This window comes from Echinops telfairi, unplaced genomic scaffold (genome assembly GCF_000313985.2).
Source record: "Echinops telfairi isolate 266 unplaced genomic scaffold, ASM31398v2 ScPeMD7_7420;HRSCAF=8458, whole genome shotgun sequence".
Classification (NCBI taxonomy): domain Eukaryota; kingdom Metazoa; phylum Chordata; class Mammalia; order Afrosoricida; family Tenrecidae; genus Echinops; species Echinops telfairi.
Window position 1 is genome coordinate 48,032,041 of NW_022111320.1, and position 7,195 is coordinate 48,039,235.

The 7,195-nt window shown below is 51.1% G+C and overlaps 1 pseudogene; it reads left to right on the forward strand.

Moving 5' to 3' along the window:
* Positions 1-4,051: 4,051 nt before the first annotated feature.
* Positions 4,052-6,014, forward strand: LOC105978755 (annotated as a pseudogene).
* The last annotated feature ends 1,181 nt before the right edge of the window (positions 6,015-7,195 follow it).

The following is a 7,195-nucleotide window of genomic DNA, read 5'->3' on the forward strand; positions in this document are numbered from 1 at the left end:
TTTTGTCCTCCCAATTGGAGAGCCCAGTTAAAATATGACTTCTTCAAGAGCATCAACCCTGACTGTTCACTATAAGTTAGATTTTGCATAACTCTGTTATTTTTAATCCACAATAATTATTAAAGTTTGTAACTACGTGTTTAGATATGCTTTCATTTGTTTGGCATCTCCCCCACATTTGAACACAAAAGCTTCTGAAGATGAGCTATGGTTTGATCACCATGATATAGCCATTATCACATCCTCGTCTGGCATATAACAGATCTTGAGTACTCTTTTGTGGAATGAATAAATCAACGAGGGAAATATTTATCTTTAGACCAATAGTCATTAAAATTATGTTTATGTAGAATGTATAACATAGAAAACAGCGTTTTGTTTGTTTAGTGGAAAAACAGAAAGGTACAACATTGTTTCTGTGATACAACATCAATGCCAAACCTGTCAATGGCAGGATCACAGGACGGATGAAGACGCTAACCGACGCAGTCCTTCAGCGATGAAATGATGGGTGCTTCTGCTGGCTCTTTTCATCTTTATTTTACCTAATATTGGGTTTTCTATAATACTTTATAGTATTCTACAATACCGTTAGGTACAGTATTACATATACATATGCCTGAGCTGCACTGCGACTGCATTCTTCTCCCCACACTTTCCTTTTACTGACCACCAAGTTTGGATGCTTCCTGCGAAGCCAATGGCAATTGGGTATATCTTCTACTAGCCCTCCTGGGCCAGGATGCCTCGCTCCACTGCCCACTACCCACCAGGGTAAGGCCTCCCCTAGACTCACCAATCAGAATCTCTCACACATCAGCTTGTGGGTTCCCTCTCATAGCACCTGTGCCTGCAAAGAGCACCATCCGGGTTGTCTGTAGTTGGCTTCTCCATCCAGCACCTCCCCGGGATACCTCAGAAGCCACACTGAAAATGCAGATGATGTCAGAGGTGAGAACGGGGTCGCGATGGCTCTCAGACACGCAGGGAGCATCATCCTGCCGGCCCTCAACCATGGTCTCCCCTTCCAGTCACCATGCCTTATGGTGGGGATGAGAGTGGATACCCGCTTCTCAGTCCCAGAATCAGGCCCCACCAGCTGTTTCTGGAGGCATCTCTAAAGTCCTTCTAAGATCTCTGTCCTGATCTGTCCCACGCCACGCCTTCTCTCAGGGCAGCCACCTCGGAGACTCTGTACTGAAATGAATCTAGTCATGGTGTCGTTCAAAACTTCTGGGCAGTAAAAGAAAGCAGAATAACTTCCTTCCTGCAGGGTTCATATGACGTCTCCCTAAGTTTATGTCTCTCTCTGCCATCGAGTCAATGCTGACTCATAGTGAGCCCCTGTGGGTTTCTGAGACCGTAACTGTTTAGGGGAGAAAACCTCGTCTTTCTCCCTCAGAGCTGCTGGTGGTTTTGAACTACGGACCATGGGGATCGCAGCCCAACTCATAACCACTACACCACCAGGGCTCCCTCCCTAAGTTACTGGAGAGGGTTTTATATCAAGTGAAATGAACAAGTAGCTCTCCCCAAAGTTTACTTGGTGCAAAGACGCAGAACCATCGGACGTGGCAGCATAAACGCTAAGCGAATAAAATCTTGGATGATGTTTGCATTTCTTTCTTTTTTTTTTTAACCATGCATTCGTGTCCATTCTTGGTTCCTCTGCAAACAATGGTGAACTTGGGGGACGAGGGAGCAATTCATGCCTAAACTCTGTTACTTGACACTTCTTTTCTTTCTAAGACTCATTTGTAGTTTGTGCCACCTTATCCCGTGGGGGTCGAAGCACTGGAGATACTCTGTATTCAGTTTCTGATGAAGACAAGATCAGGACATGGAGAAACAGAACAGCCGCGTCTTTCCTATAGGCGTCCTATTAATCCGGGTCATTGTTTTCAACCCCCACGGAAGCTGCAGAATCCTAGAATGCAGTGGTCTATTTTAGTAGGTCACAGGAAGCAAGCCAACCATAGAAACCACAGCCAGCTAAAAAGCATCTGTGTTGAGTAGAGACAAGAATGTCCACACCATCTAAAGATACCAGGTGAACAAATCTAGCATCGATGCGTAGGAGGGGACAGGGACATCATCAAAACACACCTGTTGATGAGCCTTTCTGGGTTCTTTTCCTGGCAGCAACGCTCCCCAAAGCCAGACCCTTTCCTTGTTTCATTGGGGGGAGAACGGGTTTTCCGGTCCCTAGAGCAGCAGAGAGACTCTGGAAACAGCTTCAATGCCCCAGCCCTCTGCTCTGATCCTCACAGTGTGAATACAGGACACAGGGATCTTAGCTCTGCGTGGCCGGTGCCAGCGGTTCTTCTTAAGACATTTGGAGAGTGTGAACTCTTCCCATGCCATTGGTTTGCAGAAGACTCGAACATCCCTTCTTCCCTGCCCCGCGTCATTTGAGATGCCACAGCTGTGTCTGTTATGTGATGCCACTGGCCAGCAGGCACCCTAAAGCCAGGAGACTCAAGACACACTTTCTCTCAAGCCCCCTCAATGGACCATGGCTGGGAATTTGTGAGATCTTGGACCTGGTGCTGACACCCGTGGGGCAGTGTGTTAGACTAGAGGGTAGACTAGAGAAACAAATCCATAGACACTCATGTGCATAAGAAAGCTTTATATACAAGAGCAATTGACTATTGAGAAAGCATCCCAGCCCAGTCCAGATCAAGTCCATAAGTCTGATATTACCCCATATGCCCAATACCAATCTATAAATTCTTCTTCAGACTACAAAACACATGCAATGACGCGGAATGCAGGAAGATCACAGGCCAGTGGGTAGAAAGTCTTGTGGATCCAGTGGCGGTAGAGGCATCTCAGCACTGGTGTGGGTCTCCCCATGGGTCCTCCAGCTCCAGGGCCCTGGCTGCATCAGCATAGCTCCATCAGGCTCATCATCAATAATGTCTCACAGGGAGTGAGCCTGTGTCCTGCTTCCAGTGAGCTGTTGATCTCCATGGCGCCTCCCAATTAGGTCATCAAGCTGCGACCTGATTGATAGGCTAGTCTCCACTCCTTTACTCTTAATGGTCTCAAATTGACAGCAGATTATGTAACTACCACAGCAGCTTGGTTCCGAACTCTCTCCGTGTGCAGAAGGAACAGAAGGTGAATTCATTATACAGGCTACTTGTTTTAGATGAACTAAATGACAAGACGGCAGAAAACCACATCTGATGCACTGGATCATGTTGCGGTTACTTGTCATTTGCCCATCTCCACCCCTCTCTGTTCTTCTACTGAGAACCGATGTCTAGGGACATCCCAGGCTCCCGTGGGGCTCAGCTGGGAGAGGACCGGAGACCTGGAGTGGGAGCAGCAGACCAGGGCACTTCCTGCCTGCTCCCGCTCTTACTGGTTTTGCTACAGTCCCAGAATCCAGGCCTCCGCCCCAGCCCTCCCAGGACTCAGGCCACCCTGTTTCTTTGTTCCCCCCTTCAAGGATAGGGGTTACAGCGCCAGTCACCGTTAGTTAGTCGCGAGACACCTCAGTAACCCATTTGTTCTCTTAACCCTGTCCTGCCCACCTGCCTCTACACATTCCCATCACTATGCACTCTCTTCGACATCCCCGCTGGGTGTGACATCTGTTCCTTGCACGAGGAAGCCGATGCTCCACACCCTGGTTCTACCACTCCGCCTCTGCGCCTCTCCTTGTGCATCGAGTGATAAGACTGGCGTCAACGACCTCTAAGGTAAAGGCAGGCATGGGGAGCAGCTCCGACCAAGGGGAGCAAGATTCGAGTACTGTCGTCCATTCTGGGGTCCACCCACAGGGCTGGTGACAAGACCGCAGGGTCGGAGATCCCAGAGTGGTCCAGCACACAGCGTCACTGGATTCGGGAATGGCCAGTCTTGTGGTCAAACTCTAGAGAGACCCTTGGGGGACAATAAGCAAGTTGCCGCTGTCACTGAGCAAGCAATGAACTGTCTTCCAAGTTAGAATCCAAAGCTCTGCTTAACACAAAAGCCAAGGGGGGCCTGGTCTGCACGGGGCTTTCGAGCACGGTGGCTGGTTAGCTGCTATGTACGCATGGAGCATCCACCAGTGCCACCGCCACTGGGCATCAGTCTGTTGCGCTGTGGTGAGCCACAGGCTGGAAACAGTGCCATCTGTATCACAAATACTAGCAGGGTTGCGCATGAGGGGCACGATTTCATGGAGCTTTCTAAAGGAAGGTAAGGCCGGGAGATCTGCTTCTGGGAACGTGCCAGTGCCAAGACCACGGCTCTAACATCATTCTGGAAGAAGAGAAAGAAGATGGGGCAGGAGCAGGCAGTGTTTTGTCCCATCGGACGCTAAGTTGCCGTGAGGCAGGGAACAGATTCAACCTGTGGGACCCCAGAGAAGCTGCATCAGATCCACCTAATGCTTAGCAGAACCCAGGGGAGACATGGAAGCTCCCAGAAGGGCTAGGTGGAACTTGAGCAAGGACGCCCTGGTGCTGAGCTGGGTGGAGGGCAAGGCAGCGCACAATGGCCTGGGGACTGCCACCGATGGCTCCTTCTGCAGTGGGGCCGGGTCTCTGAGCGCAGCCCCTGGATGGCACCCAGAGGGTCGGCACCACCTTCACCAACCTGCCCGAGCAGGTGCCCGAGATGATCTCGAACCAGAAGCAGGCTGGGCATCAGCATGAAACTCTGTACGTGGGCGGCGCCACACTGTCCGTGAACCGGGCTGACTTGCGGGATGCCACCCACGTCGAGTCAATGCGGGCGCTGAAGCATGGGCAAAGGGGGTACTGCTGGAAGTGACGGACAGGCAAGAAGCCATGCCCTATGTCAGCATTCTCAACCTGTGGGTTGCGACCCCTTTGGCGGTAGAATGACCCTTTCAAAGGTCGCCCAATACATCCTACATATCAGCTATTACATGACGATTCATAACAGTATCAAAATGACAATGATGAAGTAGCAACGAAAATAATTTTAAGGTTGAGGGGTCACCACAACATGAGGAACTGTATGAAAGGGCCGCGGCATTAGGAAGTTGAGAACCACTGCCCTACGTGAATAAGGGCACCCGGGTCTCTGAGATTGGATGGGAACCCCTAACCACCACCACCGGAGTCCCCCGAGGCCAGGAGCCGGCTCCTTCCATAGAGATCAGAAACGCATCTCCCTGAAGACGTGCTACATCACACAGAGTCTGGCCTTGGCTGACCCTGAAAATAGGCAGCTTGAGACCCACTCTTCAGATGCAAAGCACACGGGGACCCCAAGAGGGAAGGGCTCAACCACCACCTGGGCCTGGTTCATTGTCTTCCATTCTAACATCAGTGATCTGCTGACCCCAGGCGTTGCTGAGGTCAGACAGCAGCTGGTGAAAACAGGCACCACTGGGCATGGAGAGACCAGGCATCTCAGCTGGCTGGCAGAGAAGGTGTCAGGGGAGAGTGGGCAGCAGTGGACACCAGTGACTGAGTAGGCCCTTTTCGTCTAAGACAGCATGCCCCGGAAGAAGGAGGCCTGGTTCAGCCCTGGTCACACATACCCACGTCTTACCACCGGGTTGGTCCATTCGTATCCTGGAAAGGGGTCAGCCCAGGCTGGTGTGCGTCATCTGTCCTTGGCAACCCCAACTGGCACCAGGCTGGGCATTGAAATGCACCTCCTCAGGGTAGAGATGAGCAGGGGCCTGTCCCACCGGCCGGGGTGCCTAGTCCAGAGTTGTCAACCATTCTGCTGAACTCATCACCGAAATGACCACCACTCGTCCCTGTAAGAACCAGGGGTGCCGCCTGACCGTGCATTATGAGAACGGGCTTTCTGCCCCCACTGAACCGCAGGAGGGGTGCTTGTACCAAAGCCCTCATGCAGTCTCCTTATATGAGAAACTCACGCTGTCTTCCCATCCTGGGGTCAGGAGCTGTATCTAGATTTTAGAGGCAAAGATGGAGAGATTCAACCCGACCTATCATGCGTGTCGCAAACCAATTGTTTTCATCAATTCTTTCCTGTCAGCGAGCATCACATGACTGGGCTTGGTGGCGTGAACAGTGGGGCGGCTTGGCTTTGAGGACACGAGGCTGGGTTGGCACCAGAAACGTGAGCCATTTGTAGGGAGCAGTGCAGATGTTGAAACAAGCCAGGGGCAGCTTCAGGTCTCAGGAGTGGTGTGTAACCATCCCAGACGCCTCTGTGGGTTCCAGCAACTCCAGCAGTGCCTAAGGAACCATCCATGGGCCTTCAGAGCAAAGCTGTCTTTATAGAGCAATCAATGGTTAAAGGGATGAGGGCGATTGGACACACACCGCATAGCTTTCAAATGACACCCAAGGATGTGACTATTAGAACAGCATGCACAGATCTTAATCATACCTGTTTCTAGGCAACTGGTTCACCCAGGTAAACGAGGACTGGATAGATGAGAAATAGGTATACATACCACCTCTCCTCGCTGTGCGCGTGCGCACACATACACACACCACCACCACCACTCCCATTCTAACTCAGTCGTTTGCCCAGGAGGAAGAGAAAGGCACTTCGACAGGAAACTCGCCCTTTGGGAAGCGGCAGTGATGATTATTTTTAATGTCACCGAGTTGACTTTCAGAGATGTGGGATGGGTAGGAAGCGTTCTCGTTAGCACGTGCTGAGCAGGAATGAAATCAAGCAGCAGATACTAGCCTGAGCAGAGAGCTGGGGAGGAGCCCGAGCCAAAGGAAACTGCTTCCATTGCAAAGCTTTGCAAAGAACGGTGCACCTGGACCAAGGTCAATCCCGCGCCTGCGCTCATACCAAGCTCCGCTGTCTTATCGTTGAGACCAGTAGCTTGCTTTCTAGTGAGCCAATTGTTACGGAGGCGCCCAACACAAGACCACTGACCCACAAAACTGCAAACAGAAAAGAAGTTTATTCAAGACAGAAAAGAGAGGGAAATGGGAAAGTGCCCATACCCTAGACAAACCCGGGCTTGGGCTACAGCATAGCCACGCAGGGTCTGATGCTGCAGCCCCGAGTGAGGGTACCCCAGCCCTTATATATCCTTTACAAAGCAGCTAATCTTAGAACTTTATGAGAACAGGGAAGAAGAATAGCTGGTGCTGAATGTCAGGACGCGGTCAAGCGGAATGTTCCTGCTTGTCTTAACTGGGTGACAAATGTTCTGGGCGGTTGGGGCGCGTGGTCAAGCAGAATGTTCCTGCTTGTCTTTACAAAATGGAGTGACTTAGGG